The sequence below is a fragment of the Montipora capricornis genome, unplaced genomic scaffold (genome assembly GCF_036669925.1).
Source record: "Montipora capricornis isolate CH-2021 unplaced genomic scaffold, ASM3666992v2 scaffold_481, whole genome shotgun sequence".
Taxonomy (NCBI): Eukaryota; Metazoa; Cnidaria; class Anthozoa; order Scleractinia; family Acroporidae; genus Montipora; species Montipora capricornis.
The window spans coordinates 15,001-26,450 of NW_027180218.1; the positions used below are offsets into that span (position 1 = coordinate 15,001).

Sequence of the window (11,450 nt, forward strand, 5' to 3'; positions counted from 1 at the left end):
CTGCTTTCTGCTACCGACCTTGCCTCCCGGTACGGCATTGAGGGAGAGATATGTCGGCCCCTAAACCATATGTGACAAATCCCACGCCTACTCACAGCTCCAAACCGCCCTTGTCAATATAGCGTAAGTAATAGATGGCTTATATATTCAAGAGAAAAGTCATTTTATCTGTCATATGGTAAGCACTGGAGTCGCAGATTACAAAGTGCGCGCATGCGCCCTCCTAAAGGTAACATACATACAGTCATAAGGAGCTAATATCTTCGAGACATTACATTTACAGCTAAAATACATAGAATATACAGATACCTACTAAATACATAATATTTAAAGATATATTCATTAAAAAGAAAAGCCGCTGTACAAAATGCGGCCCTTGATTCTCTTTTAAAACCAGTAAACTCATAGGTACGGATAAAATCAGGTAGCGCATTCCGCAACTTAGCTGATAGGTAAGAAAAAAGAGAACTAAGACCATAACTGGTAGTTCCAGGTTTATTGAGCAACAGAATGTAATTTCCGTGAAGATCATGCATAAGAAGGGGACGGGAGAGAAAACGTATTTTTCATATAAGCAGAAAAACCTTTTTTTTTAAAAAAAAAAAAAAAAAAAAAAATCAAAACAACATAAAAAGAACCACATACTTTTATCAAGTAATACGAGGAAATTTTGAATGCGCTTTTTGCATAGAGATGACGAGCTTGACTTTCGTAGTAAGAGGACAGGTAATCTGCAAATATAAATATCGTTATCCTCTTATTTACATTATTATACCGTTTCTTTGTCACGAGAATTACAGCGAAATGAAAGCACAACTTTGTCGCGAATTTTCTATGATAAAAACTTGTTCAGAAATCCAAAATCAGGGGCGGATCCAGCATTTTCTGAAAGTGGGGGCCGAACAAGAATACTAATCAGCGCGCGTTAGCGCGCCTCAGTAGCGCCTTAGGCGCTACTTTCTAGGGGGGTTTGGGGGCATGCCCCCCCCAGAAAATTTTGAAAATTTGGGTACTCTTACATGTACTCCGGTGCAATCTGGAACGTAATGTATCAGGATTCCATATTGAATAAAATTATAAGTCATGGTTATAATGATGCATGGTTTTTGACTCTTCGCTTCAAAGTCACAAATATATATAATTATATATATAGGCATTAAGATTTTACGTTGTTACAGTCTCTGTAAGATAGGTTCACTGTAGACAAGTATTTCGCATCCAGTCTTCTTCCTCATTTCGAAAGGATAATATTAGCGCCTGTAAGTTGAAAGTTTATTCGCACAACTTTGGTCATACTATTAGCGAAAAATCACGCTTTAGCTAAAAAAATCAAAAGCTCCAACTGCTTACAAAGTGATAAAATTATTGTATATTTTGACAAAAAAAAAATCTCCGACGAACTGAAAGAGGGGGCCGCGGCCCCCTCGGCCCCCCCCTAAATCCGCCCCTGAAAATCTACGTTAACAGCACACACCAGGCCTACTCCTGAGTATCTGACTAGAAATCATTTCCTCTGGCCGCGCTTCAGCCATTCGATGAGGGCCAGTCTCGTGCTTCTTCAGTTGCCTCGCTCATGCTTTAAAAGAATTCTGGGTAATTCTGCCATTCCATGACAAGGGAAGACTCCCGATTCTCATTTCATAGTTTTTTCATAAGTGTCGGGCCACCCAGTCCTACCAGCAAAATAAGGCATCGATTGAAGGTTTTAGCTTTCAAAACTTGCCCAGATTGTGTCAGTAGGTCTTGGAATTCGTCCACAGAAAGGCCAGAGAGACAACTTCACTCGTGAACCGCCATGTTTACAACAGAGCATTTTAGGCGTCCCAGTCTGCATGAAACCATCTCTCGCCTCTGTCTGAGACAAGACCAGACACGCACGGTTCTCAGGTTACGTTTATGCCTATAAAATCAACTGAAATGTCAATTGCTGGTACAAAAAAATAAAAATAAAAAAAACCAGCATGTTAATTTTTTTTGGTAGGCTAGGTATCGAAGAGCCAGAACATTTGCGCATGCGCTGACGGAACGTTTGAACAAGAGAGAAAAACGCAGTACCTCCAGACACCGGCGCTGGAGCGTCGTACCAAACGAGTCATCCCGGGATTTCGGCCCGTGCGATCGCTTTTGGACGCAGTTGGCCCTTCGCTGCTTTCTGCTACCGACCTTGCCTCCCGGTACGGCATTGAGGGAGAGATATGTCGGCCCCTAAACCATATGTGACAAATCCCACGCCTACTCACAGCTCCAAACCGCCCTTGTCAATATAGCGTAAGTAATAGATGGCTTATATATTCAAGAGAAAAGTCATTTTATCTGTCATATGGTAAGCACTGGAGTCGCAGATTACAAAGTGCGCGCATGCGCCCTCCTAAAGGTAACATACATACAGTCATAAGGAGCTAATATCTTCGAGACATTACATTTACAGCTAAAATACATAGAATATACAGATACCTACTAAATACATAATATTTAAAGATATATTCATTAAAAAGAAAAGCCGCTGTACAAAATGCGGCCCTTGATTCTCTTTTAAAACCAGTAAACTCATAGGTACGGATAAAATCAGGTAGCGCATTCCGCAACTTAGCTGATAGGTAAGAAAAAAGAGAACTAAGACCATAACTGGTAGTTCCAGGTTTATTGAGCAACAGAATGTAATTTCCGTGAAGATCATGCATAAGAAGGGGACGGGAGAGAAAACGTATTTTTCATATAAGCAGAAAAACCTTTTTTTTTAAAAAAAAAAAAAAAAAAAAAATCAAAACAACATAAAAAGAACCACATACTTTTATCAAGTAATACGAGGAAATTTTGAATGCGCTTTTTGCATAGAGATGACGAGCTTGACTTTCGTAGTAAGAGGACAGGTAATCTGCAAATATAAATATCGTTATCCTCTTATTTACATTATTATACCGTTTCTTTGTCACGAGAATTACAGCGAAATGAAAGCACAACTTTGTCGCGAATTTTCTATGATAAAAACTTGTTCAGAAATCCAAAATCAGGGGCGGATCCAGCATTTTCTGAAAGTGGGGGCCGAACAAGAATACTAATCAGCGCGCGTTAGCGCGCCTCAGTAGCGCCTTAGGCGCTACTTTCTAGGGGGGTTTGGGGGCATGCCCCCCCAGAAAATTTTGAAAATTTGGGTACTCTTACATGTACTCCGGTGCAATCTGGAACGTAATGTATCAGGATTCCATATTGAATAAAATTATAAGTCATGGTTATAATGATGCATGGTTTTTGACTCTTCGCTTCAAAGTCACAAATATATAAATTATATATATAGGCATTAAGATTTTACGTTGTTACAGTCTCTGTAAGATAGGTTCACTGTAGACAAGTATTTCGCATCCAGTCTTCTTCCTCATTTCGAAAGGATAATATTAGCGCCTGTAAGTTGAAAGTTTATTCGCACAACTTTGGTCATACTATTAGCGAAAAATCACGCTTTAGCTAAAAAAATCAAAAGCTCCAACTGCTTACAAAGTGATAAAATTATTGTATATTTTGACAAAAAAAAAATCTCCGACGAACTGAAAGAGGGGCCGCGGCCCCCTCGGCCCCCCCTAAATCCGCCCCTGAAAATCTACGTTAACAGCACACACCAGGCCTACTCCTGAGTATCTGACTAGAAATCATTTCCTCTGGCCGCGCTTCAGCCATTCGATGAGGGCCAGTCTCGTGCTTCTTCAGTTGCCTCGCTCATGCTTTAAAAGAATTCTGGGTAATTCTGCCATTCCATGACAAGGGAAGACTCCCGATTCTCATTTCATAGTTTTTTCATAAGTGTCGGGCCACCCAGTCCTACCAGCAAAATAAGGCATCGATTGAAGGTTTTAGCTTTCAAAACTTGCCCAGATTGTGTCAGTAGGTCTTGGAATTCGTCCACAGAAAGGCCAGAGAGACAACTTCACTCGTGAACCGCCATGTTTACAACAGAGCATTTTAGGCGTCCCAGTCTGCATGAAACCATCTCTCGCCTCTGTCTGAGACAAGACCAGACACGCACGGTTCTCAGGTTACGTTTATGCCTATAAAATCAACTGAAATGTCAATTGCTGGTACAAAAAAATAAAAATAAAAAAAACCAGCATGTTAATTTTTTTTTGGTAGGCTAGGTATCGAAGAGCCAGAACATTTGCGCATGCGCTGACGGAACGTTTGAACAAGAGAGAAAAACGCAGTACCTCCAGACACCGGCGCTGGAGCGTCGTACCAAACGAGTCATCCCGGGATTTCGGCCCGTGCGATCGCTTTTGGACGCAGTTGGCCCTTCGCTGCTTTCTGCTACCGACCTTGCCTCCCGGTACGGCATTGAGGGAGAGATATGTCGGCCCCTAAACCATATGTGACAAATCCCACGCCTACTCACAGCTCCAAACCGCCCTTGTCAATATAGCGTAAGTAATAGATGGCTTATATATTCAAGAGAAAAGTCATTTTATCTGTCATATGGTAAGCACTGGAGTCGCAGATTACAAAGTGCGCGCATGCGCCCTCCTAAAGGTAACATACATACAGTCATAAGGAGCTAATATCTTCGAGACATTACATTTACAGCTAAAATACATAGAATATACAGATACCTACTAAATACATAATATTTAAAGATATATTCATTAAAAAGAAAAGCCGCTGTACAAAATGCGGCCCTTGATTCTCTTTTAAAACCAGTAAACTCATAGGTACGGATAAAATCAGGTAGCGCATTCCGCAACTTAGCTGATAGGTAAGAAAAAAGAGAACTAAGACCATAACTGGTAGTTCCAGGTTTATTGAGCAACAGAATGTAATTTCCGTGAAGATCATGCATAAGAAGGGGACGGGAGAGAAAACGTATTTTTCATATAAGCAGAAAAACCTTTTTTTTTAAAAAAAAAAAAAAAAAAAAAATCAAAACAACATAAAAAGAACCACATACTTTTATCAAGTAATACGAGGAAATTTTGAATGCGCTTTTTGCATAGAGATGACGAGCTTGACTTTCGTAGTAAGAGGACAGGTAATCTGCAAATATAAATATCGTTATCCTCTTATTTACATTATTATACCGTTTCTTTGTCACGAGAATTACAGCGAAATGAAAGCACAACTTTGTCGCGAATTTTCTATGATAAAAACTTGTTCAGAAATCCAAAATCAGGGGCGGATCCAGCATTTTCTGAAAGTGGGGGCCGAACAAGAATACTAATCAGCGCGCGTTAGCGCGCCTCAGTAGCGCCTTAGGCGCTACTTTCTAGGGGGGTTTGGGGGCATGCCCCCCCCAGAAAATTTTGAAAATTTGGGTACTCTTACATGTACTCCGGTGCAATCTGGAACGTAATGTATCAGGATTCCATATTGAATAAAATTATAAGTCATGGTTATAATGATGCATGGTTTTTGACTCTTCGCTTCAAAGTCACAAATATATATAATTATATATATAGGCATTAAGATTTTACGTTGTTACAGTCTCTGTAAGATAGGTTCACTGTAGACAAGTATTTCGCATCCAGTCTTCTTCCTCATTTCGAAAGGATAATATTAGCGCCTGTAAGTTGAAAGTTTATTCGCACAACTTTGGTCATACTATTAGCGAAAAATCACGCTTTAGCTAAAAAAATCAAAAGCTCCAACTGCTTACAAAGTGATAAAATTATTGTATATTTTGACAAAAAAAAAATCTCCGACGAACTGAAAGAGGGGGCCGCGGCCCCCTCGGCCCCCCCCTAAATCCGCCCCTGAAAATCTACGTTAACAGCACACACCAGGCCTACTCCTGAGTATCTGACTAGAAATCATTTCCTCTGGCCGCGCTTCAGCCATTCGATGAGGGCCAGTCTCGTGCTTCTTCAGTTGCCTCGCTCATGCTTTAAAAGAATTCTGGGTAATTCTGCCATTCCATGACAAGGGAAGACTCCCGATTCTCATTTCATAGTTTTTTCATAAGTGTCGGGCCACCCAGTCCTACCAGCAAAATAAGGCATCGATTGAAGGTTTTAGCTTTCAAAACTTGCCCAGATTGTGTCAGTAGGTCTTGGAATTCGTCCACAGAAAGGCCAGAGAGACAACTTCACTCGTGAACCGCCATGTTTACAACAGAGCATTTTAGGCGTCCCAGTCTGCATGAAACCATCTCTCGCCTCTGTCTGAGACAAGACCAGACACGCACGGTTCTCAGGTTACGTTTATGCCTATAAAATCAACTGAAATGTCAATTGCTGGTACAAAAAAATAAAATAAAAAAAACCAGCATGTTAATTTTTTTTGGTAGGCTAGGTATCGAAGAGCCAGAACATTTGCGCATGCGCTGACGGAACGTTTGAACAAGAGAGAAAAACGCAGTACCTCCAGACACCGGCGCTGGAGCGTCGTACCAAACGAGTCATCCCGGGATTTCGGCCCGTGCGATCGCTTTTGGACGCAGTTGGCCCTTCGCTGCTTTCTGCTACCGACCTTGCCTCCCGGTACGGCATTGAGGGAGAGATATGTCGGCCCCTAAACCATATGTGACAAATCCCACGCCTACTCACAGCTCCAAACCGCCCTTGTCAATATAGCGTAAGTAATAGATGGCTTATATATTCAAGAGAAAAGTCATTTTATCTGTCATATGGTAAGCACTGGAGTCGCAGATTACAAAGTGCGCGCATGCGCCCTCCTAAAGGTAACATACATACAGTCATAAGGAGCTAATATCTTCGAGACATTACATTTACAGCTAAAATACATAGAATATACAGATACCTACTAAATACATAATATTTAAAGATATATTCATTAAAAAGAAAAGCCGCTGTACAAAATGCGGCCCTTGATTCTCTTTTAAAACCAGTAAACTCATAGGTACGGATAAAATCAGGTAGCGCATTCCGCAACTTAGCTGATAGGTAAGAAAAAGAGAACTAAGACCATAACTGGTAGTTCCAGGTTTATTGAGCAACAGAATGTAATTTCCGTGAAGATCATGCATAAGAAGGGGACGGGAGAGAAAACGTATTTTTCATATAAGCAGAAAAACCTTTTTTTTTAAAAAAAAAAAAAAAAAAAAAAATCAAAACAACATAAAAAGAACCACATACTTTTATCAAGTAATACGAGGAAATTTTGAATGCGCTTTTTGCATAGAGATGACGAGCTTGACTTTCGTAGTAAGAGGACAGGTAATCTGCAAATATAAATATCGTTATCCTCTTATTTACATTATTATACCGTTTCTTTGTCACGAGAATTACAGCGAAATGAAAGCACAACTTTGTCGCGAATTTTCTATGATAAAAACTTGTTCAGAAATCCAAAATCAGGGGCGGATCCAGCATTTTCTGAAAGTGGGGGCCGAACAAGAATACTAATCAGCGCGCGTTAGCGCGCCTCAGTAGCGCCTTAGGCGCTACTTTCTAGGGGGGTTTGGGGGCATGCCCCCCCCAGAAAATTTTGAAAATTTGGGTACTCTTACATGTACTCCGGTGCAATCTGGAACGTAATGTATCAGGATTCCATATTGAATAAAATTATAAGTCATGGTTATAATGATGCATGGTTTTTGACTCTTCGCTTCAAAGTCACAAATATATATAATATATATATAGGCATTAAGATTTTACGTTGTTACAGTCTCTGTAAGATAGGTTCACTGTAGACAAGTATTTCGCATCCAGTCTTCTTCCTCATTTCGAAAGGATAATATTAGCGCCTGTAAGTTGAAAGTTTATTCGCACAACTTTGGTCATACTATTAGCGAAAAATCACGCTTTAGCTAAAAACGACTGCTTACAAAGTGATAAAATTATTGTATATTTTGACAAAAAAAAAATCTCCGACGAACTGAAAGAGGGGGCCGCGGCCCCCTCGGCCCCCCCCTAAATCCGCCCCTGAAAATCTACGTTAACAGCACACACCAGGCCTACTCCTGAGTATCTGACTAGAAATCATTTCCTCTGGCCGCGCTTCAGCCATTCGATGAGGGCCAGTCTCGTGCTTCTTCAGTTGCCTCGCTCATGCTTTAAAAGAATTCTGGGTAATTCTGCCATTCCATGACAAGGGAAGACTCCCGATTCTCATTTCATAGTTTTTTCATAAGTGTCGGGCCACCCAGTCCTACCAGCAAAATAAGGCATCGATTGAAGGTTTTAGCTTTCAAAACTTGCCCAGATTGTGTCAGTAGGTCTTGGAATTCGTCCACAGAAAGGCCAGAGAGACAACTTCACTCGTGAACCGCCATGTTTACAACAGAGCATTTTAGGCGTCCCAGTCTGCATGAAACCATCTCTCGCCTCTGTTTTCTTTCAAAGGCTTGCCTTTACCCACATTCTAGCTTAATGATGCTAGACTGGTGGCTTCTGTAGACGAAAATGGCCTGAAAAGACAGTTATAAAATGATTACCTACCAGAATTGAGCCAACTCGCTCGCTCTCTGTCTGAACACAAACGGTTGACATTTGTCACGTGATGCTCTAACATGAGCCCACATATACTGCATACAGGATATGTTTCAATGAGGTAAGTACGTCATGTATCCCTTATTATTATGTATTTAAATATAAGCTAGTTATTGTGTATTTGTTAATTAGCCCTATTTACCCATGTATACCCCTAAAGGAGAATTAAGGGGTAAACTTTGGTCTATAGTGGTATATAACGGTGTACATGGGTATATTGGGGTATAAAAGGGTATACATGAGTATACAGGGATATATAACGGTATATATACATGGGTAAATAGGGGTATATAAGCCCATGAGTAGTAATGGGCTCCTGAGGGCTATATTTAACAATTATTCCATGAGCGCGCATTGGATATGAGATGATAGATAGCCAACGAGGCGCGCAGCGCCGAGTTGGCTATGATCATTTCATATCCAACAAGGGCGAGTGGAATAATTGTTTTATTAAAAACGCCCCCAAAATATAGAAAAGTAGACTACAATAAAATAAAATGGCCCAAAAAATCACGCATATGCTTGCCGTGTTTGTAGATCATGGTATAATGGCTCATAACCCATGATGGCTTAGCCAATCAAAACTCTCGAATTGCATTATCCAATGATCCAGTTTTTAATACAAGGGTATACATGGATGGGTGTAAATGGGTATATAGGGGTATATAAGGGTATACAAGGGTTTATAGGGGTGTATAAGGGTATACCAGGGTATACGTGGGTATATTTAACAATTATTCCATGAGCGCGCGTTGGATATGAGATGATAGATAGCCAACGAGGCTCCTAGTCGCTTCATGCTACAGAAACCGGAGATAAGCGCCGGCCTGATGGGCCTTCTAGGGTCGTTGCAGACTTTACCTACCTACCGTACTTTTAGGAGGAATAATACATTTACATTTCTCGAGATTGAGCACTAGCTTATTGTTATCAAATTAACGACTCGCGACAGCGAGATCGCCATTGATTACGGAATTTACCATCTCAGGAACGCGATCACTAAAATAAACTTGGTTATTATCAGCATAGTTGGACAAATTGGAGTGCACGGCGATCGAATGCAACAGAACAGAGCGTTTAGAAAAATCATATTAAAAAGGAAGGGCCCTAAAACCGACTTTGAGGTACACCCTCGTCTTCTATCCTGACATCTGGGGCCCAGGCTTTCTCTAAGGTAACTTTGTAAGAGGGCCAGGCTAGATTGGAGAAACTCCGTAGGCAGCGAGGTTGGCAAGGAGGAGGTTATGCGGTATCCATGATGTCAAAAGCTTAACTCAGATCAATAGCTGATAAGTAAGAAAAAGAATGAAATGATAACTGGTTGTTTTTAATTGCATTCCTCCAGCCCTCGATCGATCAAACGTAGAAGTAGCGCGTCTCACAGCTGTAGCCCCGTCTATACGCAGACAGAAGCGGTGATAAGATCGTTTTAAAATAATCAGAAAGTTGGCGTGCAAGACACTTCAAAAATTTTATCCAGTATAACTAGGATCGACACAGGCCTGTTGTTAGATTTATTAATTGTGAGGATCGTCCTTTTTAAAGATGGTACAGATTTCGGCGAGCTTCCATCTTGTTGATAAGAACGGATAGCGGATAAACAAGAACGTCAGAGCAGCAGCGCCATCCCGTAATGTTCTAGGCGGTTACTTATCATAGCCAGTCGCCTTTTTTGGATCAAGCGGCTTAAGTATAAGTTCAGTTTCAGGTGGACTTACAGAATGAAGCTGAAAAGCCTGTCCCGCAAAGCAGTGGATCTGTATGGCTAAGATACTTGGATGACTGGTAAAAATGGAGTTGTCATTGTGATACACATGCCCATCACTATCGTTGTCCTTCAGAATGGACGAAAAGTGCGCGCTGAAAATTTGTGCTACTTCCAGTTTATTGACAACAAGACTGTCACTCTCTTTCGTTGAGAGGAATGGTGCATGAAAGGCTTGATCGTTTGCGCAAAATTTTTTTGGGTTGCCTTCGGCGTTTGAGGCAGTGGTGCGTCTCAATACAGATTCAAAGTTTCGCTGAAGTCAACACGAGGGGTGTCGAACTTGACAAGGTGCGAAACCTTCTGTTACCGGTCCAAAGCAGTCACGATTTGTCCATTCTCATATGCGTGCATATTTCGAGTGGACTCGACTGAATAAACTTGAAGATTTGGAAATCACATTGTCAAGAGAAGCGTAATAGTTCTTTGAAGGGCATCTTTAGTGACGACGGTCCTCTTAAAACTATTCTAAGTGCACTCTTACTTGATATAGGTTGAGGTTAATGCATAGGATAATGATTTTTAACATTGCACATGCGTTGTTGTTTTTTTGTCAAAGAGAGAGAAAATTGAGTTGAGTTTGCTTGCATCACCATTAGCAAGACATGGGGATAATTTACACCTTCTTATTTTGATTGATATGTAATCTCGCCAACTGTTAGAACGGACATCGATCAATCATGTCTTTCCTCGGCCAATACGAAACTTGATGCGACTGAGACCATTAACACCAAAAATTGTTGCTTCGGGCGAAATTTTGATTCCGTTTAACTCCCCGCTCCTTTTCTTTGGCCTAAGTTTGTTTTGTTGAATTTTCTTTTGACCATTCGAGCTCTTGTACATAAAAGAACTTGGCAAGTGGAAAAGGAGGCTTTATTTCCTTGAGGTAAGAAAGCAACACATCCCACAGCTTGGCCCACGCGTCACGATGACAGTGGCGTGAATATCCATACTTTGCAGTCTATAGCATCAAATAAACTGTTCTCTTAAAACGTAATGCTTCCGAAACTCGTATTTGGGATACACGTGCCGACTTCACAATACCGAAGTTCTGCCAATATTGATTAACTATATGTTAGTTATTCTATTTTGAAGTTTTTTTCGTGATTCGATTAAACGTACTGAATTTTTACAGTACAAATAAATCTTGTTGTTGTTGTTGTTGTTGAAAGGCTTTTTTGAATATGAAAGGGAACGAGTCACTTTTTTTGACAGGTGAGACCGGACATAAAAGTCCCACCAACTGTGCATGCTAT

General features: G+C 40.7%; 1 long non-coding RNA gene across 10 annotated transcripts in view; it reads right to left on the reverse strand.

Moving 5' to 3' along the window:
* LOC138036383 (uncharacterized) overlaps nucleotides 1-8,371 on the reverse strand; it is a 19,473-nt gene extending 11,102 nt beyond the window's left edge. For 5 of the 10 annotated variants that reach the window (XR_011129838.1, XR_011129831.1, XR_011129836.1 and 2 more), the window contains exons 1-4: nucleotides 7,074-7,533; nucleotides 3,615-6,185; nucleotides 2,790-2,875; nucleotides 1-1,900 (exon numbers count right to left, since the gene is read on the reverse strand). The exon at nucleotides 1-1,900 is cut by the window's left edge. This is a non-coding gene — a long non-coding RNA (uncharacterized lncRNA). Of the gene's footprint in view, nucleotides 1,901-2,789; nucleotides 2,876-3,614; nucleotides 6,186-7,073; nucleotides 7,534-7,889 lie in introns of those variants that run through there. The other 5 variants (XR_011129839.1, XR_011129830.1, XR_011129833.1 and 2 more) reach the window with 5 other exon arrangements.
* Between the last annotated feature and the right edge of the window lie 3,079 nt (nucleotides 8,372-11,450).